Raw genomic sequence first — 9,666 nt, 5'->3', positions numbered from 1 at the left:
GTAATGCCTTTGGCTATAGAGGAATGATGATTCACACAGAAAGATGTTTTATACCTAGTTAACTGGAAAAGCTTTGGGCAAAATCAGAACTACGGATCCTAGAAGCTGAAAACAGTGAAGATTTGATTGACATGAGGAAGAAAAGGTAAGATGAATGGAAGGTCTTCCAGATAGTGAGAACAGTCTCTTAGAGTGTGTAAGAACATGATGAATGTGAAAACAAGGCAAAGTTTTTCTGAATCTGTAGCCCATCTGCTTGCAAAACACTCATTGACTTCATGGGACTAAATAATAAGTATTGGCTGACTTTAATGTACATACATGCAATAAAACTGTCAACTCAGTCATCTTCCTGGTATACCTGAGTATATAAGAAAATCATCATTAGTCAGGGAGGCAGCACTGTCTGAAAGGTGATGTACCTAATGGAAAGAGCATGGCCTTTGGCTTCAGAAAGTCAACAGTTCAAATCCTGGCCCTGTCACTTGTTACTTGTTAAATTTGATCAAATTAAAATTTTGAGCCTTATTTCCTTTTTTTAAGAATTTATTTATTTACTTTTGGCTGCGTTGGGTCTTCATTGCTGCACGTGGGCTTTCTCTAGTTGCGGTGAGCGGGGGGCTACTCTTCATTGCAGTATGCGGGCTTCCCCTTGTGGTGGCTTCTTTTGTTGAGAAGCATAGGCTCTAGGTATGCGGGCTTCTGTAGTTGTGGCACGCAGGCTCAGTAGTTGTGGCTCGTGGGCTCTAGAGCAGAGGCTCAGTAGTTGTGGCGCATGGGCTTAGTTGCTCTGCGGCATGTGGGATCTTCCCGGACCAGGGCTTGAACCCGTGTCCCCTGCATTGGCAGGCAGATTCTTAACCACTGCATCACCAGGGAAGCCTTGAGCCTTATTTCTTTGACTTTAAACTGGGAACAATACATTTTCCTAATAAAAATTTTGTGAGGATTAAACAAAATATATGTAAGTTAAAGCATAAAGTGCCAGGCATACAACAAACTCTGAATAAATGGCAGCTATGATTAGCATTGTCTTCAGCTTACTCATGGTTTACTTTCCCAGCACAATGCAACTTAGAGTTCCAAGAACAAGATCTAATTTTAGTTTTCTTTGAATGAGTCAAGCTTTGGATTATTAATATGAGAATTATCTCATTTTTTGCTTAGATAGCAAATGGTTAGTTTACAGAACTAGATATGAAATAGACTCATCTTTTACATTCTCAAATCTTTCTCTGTCCAGGTCAATGATACTAGCTTTCTCTTTCACGTTGGGGCTGGTCAGAAACCCAAAGAAAGTAGTTGATGAACCTCAGAGATGCTGGATTTCTATTTCAGATAGATGGGATTACTCAGTAAGCTTTATACCCATGACCAACATTTGGGTCTTAAAGGCTTGAACTTAGCTACAATAGCTGTAGTTCTCCCTGAGGGAGATGAATTCTTTCCATCCATTCTGGAATCTTCACTGCTGAAATCTGAGGGGAGAGCCTCATATTCCAGCTAAGCTTGGGATTTTTGTGGTAGGTCTATTTGCACTTTCACTGGGCATAGAAGAGTGAAAGACTTGTTTGCTGGCAGTTACCCAGCTTTCATGGTGAGTTAACCAGTCCCATAAACTCCTCCTTTGCTTTGCTTTTAGTGGTCAAACAGCTTATTACATAGACCCTAGATAATATAAATATAGGACCACTGGTTATTTAGCCCAGAGAAGCACTACATATCCAAGCTGTATTCATTATTAAAACCCTATCTTGGATCCCACCTCTTCCATCATATCTTCTACAAAATTCATAATTTATAATACTGAGATGAGTACATGCATGTATTTTTTTTTCTGATGTTAATATTTATTTTGTATGTGTTGACTTTACCTCTATAAATAAACTTCAGAGAGTAGGGGCCATACTTTACACTCTCTTTATACTTCGTTGTGAACAGTTTTGGACATATTATAGACCCCCAATAAAATAAGTTAAATGATTTTTTTTAAAAGTTCTCCAAGGGCTTCCCTGGAGGTGCAGTGGTTGAGAATCTGCCTGCCAATGCAGAGGACACGGGTTCGAGCCCTGGTCTGGGAAGATCCCACATGCCGCGGAGCAACTGGGCCCGTGAGCCACAACTACTAAGCCTGCGCGTCTGGAGCCTGTGCTCTGCAACAAGAGAGGCCATGACAGTGAGAGGCCCACGCACCGCTATGAAGAGTGGCCCCCGCTCGCCGCAACTAGAGAAAGCCCTCGCACAGAAACGAAGACTCAACACAGCCAATAAATAAATAAATAAATTTATTAAAAAAAAAAAAAAGTTCTCCAAACATCTAGTTGGTGAGACTAAAAAGTAAATTTAGCGTATATTTTTCTGTGATTTTAAAGTTTCCAGTGAACGTGAAAAGGTTCCATTTTAAATTAAATTTTCATTCTTGAAATGATGGGATCAGTGGGGTAGAGTAGGCAGGTAAGTGTATGAAAAGACTGACAGCAGAATGTAGATTTGATGCATGTTAAGATTTGCTAAATATTTTTGTTACTTGAAAGTTTTTCCTAAAAATCAGCCTTTATTTTTGAGTCTTCTTTATTTATTTCTTCAAATTATATATCAAAAATTTTACTCAGATACATGTTAATTGATCAGCCTCACTCAGAACATTCAGATGCAGATTTGGGGCTAGAACTCAAAACTGGGATACCAGCGATGTGTTTTTAACAATGATACTTTCCTGAAATGCTGGTTACAGAGAACAGACGTTATCCATTCATGTTTCTTACATTACCATAGCAATCAAAGTTTATTTATAACATAGAGACCCCAGAAAAATTATACTGGAATATTTTAACATAAAACAATTTAAAATTTCTAAACTATTACACTGAAGCAACTGTCTTAATAGCTAATATTATCCCTTCCAACTATTACTTGTCTTACTTTCAATATTATAATTATGATATTATTCAGGATTATATTAAGATCTACTATATTTACTAGATATATTTTGAAAACAGGAACATGAAAGAAATGCACTGAAATTTGAGTAAGAATCATTATGGGGACTTGTATCTATTTTATTTATTTTTAAATTTGAAGATCTAATTAGCTTTATTAGGCAATTCATGAATCGGGCAATATCCCATGTAGCAACTAGAAGGGCACCCCCTAGTATCTATTGTTTTTATGAAAAATTTTCTCTTCCAATAAATAACCTACTGTTAATACCTATGCTTTAGAAGACACATCATTATGTCAACTTTGCCAAATTTTGCCTCTTTAAATGACTTTAACACTAAGTATCACTGTTGACTAAACATTATAATAGTGTGGTTAATTAAAACAAAATTCTAACTTCAGTTTAGGTCTTCTTATTAAAATTAATAGTCTCTAAATGGTTCAGCAGATAACTTGCTTAAACCTTATAATAGCATTTTCCTCATTTGGGTTATTAAAGTAAAAATATAGCCATAATCAATGATAATATTAGTGACAAATAACTAAATTAAGTAAAATAAACCACATCCCTATATATTTTTATCTTTAAAGTTATCTTTGGAAATAGGATAGTGATCAATTACATTTTGGAGGTGAGAAAACTAGGTCAGACAGCAGTTAAGGGTCACTTTTGGATTGAACCCAGGTTTTTGAGGGTTCTATAAACCATGCACTGGTGGTGTTTTCTTTTCTCTAATCTGTTACTTTTGGTCATGAAAGGAAAGAAGGGGATGGTAGATTTGAGAAATTGCTTTTGGTAATGGAGGAGGGGGAAATCCAGTGACTTGTTCTGACCAACAAGCACTATGGCTATGCTTCTTAGAAGGATGGATGCGAGTGGAAACGGACTATTGGCAAATCTACTGGAGAGATGAAGTCATTAGCCATATGTAGGCTCATTAAGCTCTAATGGTGATCATAATCATCAGTGATTTGGAAGAATGGTGTCTCCATTTCCTTGAAAGGCTTTTTGTTTTGTAGGTTCCTTTTAATTCTGCTTCCTGAAACTCTATGCCAATTGATGTTTGCATGTTTCTGAAATGGTGATGAACCTTCTAATTGATTCTCCCACTACACGGTGCACTGAGCTGGCAGGTGCCCCGCTGTCAGGTCACTTTCACGTCACACCACCTAGGGCTGGCCAGGGAGCCATTCAAAGAGCAATGGGATGCCAATTATTCTCCTTCCTGGCATTTACATGAAAGGTATAATATATCTCCTTTAGGAGAAGGGCTGCTAAAAGGGAATTGGGAGTTTGGTTCCCTTAATAATTCCCATAACCACTGAGTTCCTGGACTAAAGGAAAATTGAGAAACTGAAACAAATAAAATGAGGCGGTACAATAAAAGCATTTTAGTTAATCAGTAAATCTAGTGTTTAGTAGGTGTCACGCAATATTTTAAGTGCTTTACATCAACTCATTTGTTTATACTACGCCATAGCTTTTGGGAGTGAATACTATTATTTTTCCCACTTTGTAGATGAGAAAATTGAAGACCACAGTGTCATAGCTAATAAATGGCAGAACCACAATTTGAGTTTAGGTTTGATCTAAAGCCTAGGCTTTTAGTCATTCTGCTATAGATGATAACAAAGATCCTCTTGAGTCTACCTTAGTATAGAATCGATAGCTTCTAGGTATATACAATTATTTAACAAGCAGCAAAGCAAATGATGGTTGTGATTCATAGAAACAGAAATATGAGGCCATCCTCTATAAATCCTTTTATCCCACACATCCTCATCTGACACCACCTATGGTAGAAACAACCTTCATGGGATGTTTTGTACATCTTCCCACTTCTATAGAGGAATGCATCCTAATAATTTCAAGTTTCATTTATCAAAATGACAGATCTAATTGCTCTCCAGTTGACTATGTGACTTGTGATGTCCTGGCATACTCCAGGGTAGGAGTCTCCTAAAATCATAAGGATATTGTTGTATGAAATTGAGGTAGGTAGCCAGCCTTAAGCAACATACAACAAATAGCCTGGCTCTGAAGAGAGGGAACTCACAGATGTACTGTATTCATCCCTCAGCACTCCCCAGGATTATGAGTCTACCCTCTACTAAAAGATTACACAGGATCATAACTTAGAAACTCACCACAGAGTAATAACGGATAACACATTTACACAACGCTAGAATTCACACTATAATTAAATCCATTATGTCTTATTTTGAAATTAATCATTTACCTTATGAATCTATGTAGGCTCCATACTCTTCAGAACTAGTTGTGAGGTTCAGAGTAAGTGGTCTGTGACCTAGAAGGAAGACAAACAAATTCACGGTTCAAATTCAGCATGAAAAGAACATCAGTAGGATTGAAGAGGATCCACATGTGTGTTAAATACTGTTTTGAGTCGGATTCAAATTATAAAGACATTTACCAGTTTGGAGGTTCAGAGAAGATAGAATTTAGATAACACAGAATATCAGTGTTTGTGCCCCTGTGCTTTAAATATCAGTTTAGACAAAAAAGTTAAAGAGTCTAAAATGATCCCTGGAACTGAACAGTGTAACTGAACCCAGGAGAGAGGAGCAGCCTGCCACCCACCTGGGGAAACGGGTTAATAAAAAGATCAATTGCACTCTTATCTTGTTAGTCATTAGACAGCCCATTGATACCACCTGCTTACTTTAAAAGTACAGGACCGCCATTGCAAAGCTGCCACATCTCTTCGGAACCCCCTTTCTTTCTGCTCTAGTGATAGGAGGGAGAAGGCCAAACTCTGACCCTTAGAAGCTAAGCATCTGTTCCTCTGTTAAACGCAGATGTGATGGCAAATCAGAAAGCAAGTCTTTTCCCAGGGGAAGGGATAGTGCGTGGTTTCCTCTTCGACAAATATACCAGAATATGAGGAGTTTGTAAAGTTAATACTATTGTGAACTCAAGAAACATTTTTAATGTAAAAAATAAAATGGCAAAAAAAAAAAAAGGCTCAGAGGATTTTCTTTCTTCTTCTGTCTTGAGGTAATTATATCTCTCAGATCTGAACTGGCTATATATTTAAAATACACAGATTATACAAATTTTTACTTGCTTTAATGGTCTGGGAGAACCACTGCCTGTTTTTCAGTTGTCAATATTCTTTTCCAAAAGCATAAGGAAAGGTTTACCTGTTTTACTTTTGTATCAGTTGCCAATGATTAATGGTTCAAAAGAAACATTATACATTTCCTAAAGCAAAATAAGCACCTGCTTACCATGGTGGACAGGGAAGAAACTTTTTTTTTTTTTCAGTTGGTAATAGGATCTTTTTCCCCAGCAGTTATTGTCTGGTTCTCTTAGCTTCTGCAAACTCCAGCTATAAATGGGCCTCCCAATTTTTTTTTTTTTTACCCCCGATACTACACTTAGCTAGGCATCAGATGTGCGATGGGAGGAATCCAGACCATCTAACCTTTGTAATGCTTAAGGGTTTGTCTTGCCAATTTTTTAAATTCCTGGTTAACTAATAGACATAAGATTAACATAGAAATGGTGGACATTTGATTTTGTGAAATTTTGTGAAAAAGGGATATTTTCATCTGTAATAAAAAAAATTTTCTTAGGATGGATTAACATTGGCTATCAAACTATGTCATCTTAAGAGGACAAAGGTAATTGAGTAATTGTTAATATTTGTAGTAATGAACATAGCTATTGAACTAATAACGAGATCTCTACTTTTCCGATAGACATTTATATTTGAAAATGCAGGGTTTGAGGAATTTTCAATATTTTCTTGAGAGTTCAGGCACATGGTAAAAGTTTCAATGAACATCAAATATGACAATTTAGATGTTACAGAAATACAAATGAGTTCCTATATGTGTCTTTTACAAACAAAACATACACATTAACTTTGTGAATAAACCTAATGAGGTCAGCATTAACCAAGTGTAGTCAAATGTACAAAAGAAGTTATTTTTGCTAAAGTTCGAGAATGCCTTATCAGAATGTGACTTGATAGTCACCTTTGAATACTTTTTCTTACTGTTGAATAAAAATTCCTCTCCTCTTTGAAGAGAGTTACTCTTAGAGGAATATCTTCAAATTTTGAAGTCAGTTTCTCTGGTGAAATTTCCAAGTTCAAAATAATAGCATCTAAATAAACAAGTCAGATGTTTGAGTAACTCATTCCTTATGCAGTGGTGGTATTGTCACCAGCAAAGCTCACTGGGGTCCCCGGGAAAAATATGATGGGATCTTCTTGATAAGGTCTAACCTCTCCTTTGGGCTTAGTCTAGTTTCACTTGCCTGTAGGGGGCCTTGCACAGAGGCCTTGCACCAAACATGTCGGATTAGAGTTCCCAGAGCAGAACTGCAGTGTGCAGCTCAGAGGTCCGCCCGCAGAAGCGCCAAGCACAACACTGTAACTGAAGATGGCGGCAGCAGGCCGTGCGCAGAGACGCTGTGCCTGGCCCTGCCCTCTGGAGCCTGAGAAACACAGCTCCGCCGGCCCCGCCCGTCCTGCCAGAGCTCCGCCCCCTCCCCAGGAGAGACCCTTATACAGCAGCCCGGCCCACGACCTGTTAGAAAGAGTGTGTATCTAGAGAAGCAAGTTCGCACTTCTCCATTTTTTGACCAAAGCTAAAGCTTTCTTTGCTTCCAAACCGAACTCAGTCTTGGTCTATTGGCAGGAGCGACACCAGGCAGGACTCTTGTTGGCCCTGACTGGATAGGGTGGGTAACAGTATCAGTATTAAAAAATGAAAGGTCAGAGGGCTTCCCAGGTGGTGCAGTGGTTGAGAGTCCGCCTGACGACGCAGGGGAACGCGGGTTCGTGCCCCGGTCCGGGAGGATCCCACATGCCGTGGAACGGCTGGGCCCGTGAGCCATGGCCGCTGGGCCTGCGCGTCCGGAGCCTGTGCTCCGCAACGGGAGGGACCACAACAGTGAGAGGCCTGCGTACCGTAAAAAAAACAAAACAAAACAAAACAAAAAAACTCACGGAGATGAGAGTAAGCTGGAAATGTAACATTAAAAATTAGGGGAGGGCTTCCCTGGTGGTGCAGTGGTTGAGAGTCCGCCTGCCGATGCAGGGGACACGGGTTCGTGCCCTGGTCTGGGAAGATCCCACATGCCGCGGAGCGGCTGGGCCCGTGAGCCATGGCCGCTGAGCCTGCGCGGCCGGAGCCTGTGCTCCGCAACAGGAGAGGCCACAACAGTGAGAGGCCCGCGTACCGCAAAAAAAAAAAAAAAAAAAATTAAGGGAGATACTAGAGCTAGAGATTTGGGTGTCCTTCCAATGGATGAGATAATTAAAGCTGTGGGATTGTCTATAATCATCAAAGGTAAGGGAGGAGGCGAGTCTCCATAGAAGTGGGCATCTAGGGAAGTGAGATAATTAGGGGAACTGTAGCTAGAGTTAAAGCAAGTAGGAATAATATCAAACAGTTAAATACTGATGACTTTGTGATCAACACTGTTCTAAAAACTTTGCAGCGGATAACTTACTTCATTTTCACAACCCCTAGGAAGTAGATTTTGTTATTAACCCTACTTCATAAATTAAAGAATGGAATTAGAGAGAGGTTGGTAAGACCACACAGCTCATAGGTGGTAAAGATTCAAATCTAGAGAGCTTAGTCTCAGAGTCCCCTTCCTTAAACACTGTCCTGTAGCACCTCTCAGGTAGAATGAGTGATTTTGAAAAGAGGGTTCCTCTTATTTTATTTTATTTTTTTTGGGGGGGGGGTTTGCTCTTATTAAAACAGAAACCCTACAGATTAAATTTAAGTGGTTAGGTTAGCAAAGAGGACATCTACAGGCATAGGGCCAAACTTGAGAATGATAGCAACATGCAGGTGAAAGGGGGTTTTGGTACTAAACAAATGACTACATGCAAAATAATGTTGTTACACTTTTGACAAGTGATTGGAAGGATAGTTACAGGATTCAGTGGGAGTCTACAGCAAGGGGTCCTAACCTATTTTATGCGAGGTACGGGGGTTGCTCTCAGGGAAGTCTACCTTGAGAAAGGGACATTTAAACTGAGACCTAAATCTGGGGTAGGAGTTAGCAGCACAAAGAAGGAAAAGGAAGGCACTCCAAATTCAAGGGCGCTTCAGCAGGAAGAACTTACAGGATTCCAGGAGTAAAGAAATTCAGGGCAAAGATAAAAAAAAAGGCCTTAAAGATTTTGAATTTTATCCTAAGAGTAATGGGAAGATATTGAAAGGTATTAAGCAGGAGAGAGATAAATTAAGGCACAGAGAGTTCAAGTAAACTGCCCAGTATCACAGCTACTAGTTGACTGAGCCAAAAAGAAATCCAGCTCATCACAGTTCCAAGGTTCTTCCTCTTTCAAAACTATATCACTGTCCAGACTGGGCTGCAAAATGTTTATCAACCAGCTCTCTGGGCAAAATTGATGATTTGCAGCATTTTCTGATGTAAATGGTATAAATACCATTGCTGATTTCCAACTACTAACAGGAAGTTATGGAAGCAGAGTTGGGGAGGAATGCTCCATATCATACCATTTTATGGTATTTCTAAACATTCAGAGACAATAGACCAAAATATCCTCAAGAACACAAAAAATAATACAATGTACTACAATAATTAGGAAGTGATGAGTTCTGTGCATTTATTACCTTTGTTTTTAATATAATGTATTTAATTCAAAATTCATACAATTAATTATTAATAGTGGCTTTCTGGGGAGACAAACAGCTTGCCAAATACCTGAA

At 39.0% G+C, this 9,666-nt stretch overlaps 1 long non-coding RNA gene across 1 annotated transcript in view; it reads right to left on the bottom strand.

Annotated features, from left to right (window-relative positions):
* Positions 1-5,179: 5,179 nt before the first annotated feature.
* The window catches only part of LOC137210813 (uncharacterized), a 128,990-nt gene continuing 124,503 nt past the window's right edge, over positions 5,180-9,666 (bottom strand). The window contains exon 3 of the long non-coding RNA XR_010936744.1: positions 5,180-5,249. This is a non-coding gene — a long non-coding RNA (uncharacterized lncRNA). The remainder of the gene's footprint in view (positions 5,250-9,666) is intronic.

This window comes from Pseudorca crassidens, chromosome 2 (genome assembly GCF_039906515.1).
Source record: "Pseudorca crassidens isolate mPseCra1 chromosome 2, mPseCra1.hap1, whole genome shotgun sequence".
Lineage (NCBI taxonomy): Eukaryota > Metazoa > Chordata > Mammalia > Artiodactyla > Delphinidae > Pseudorca > Pseudorca crassidens.
This window is presented reverse-complemented; position numbering and strand designations above follow the sequence as displayed.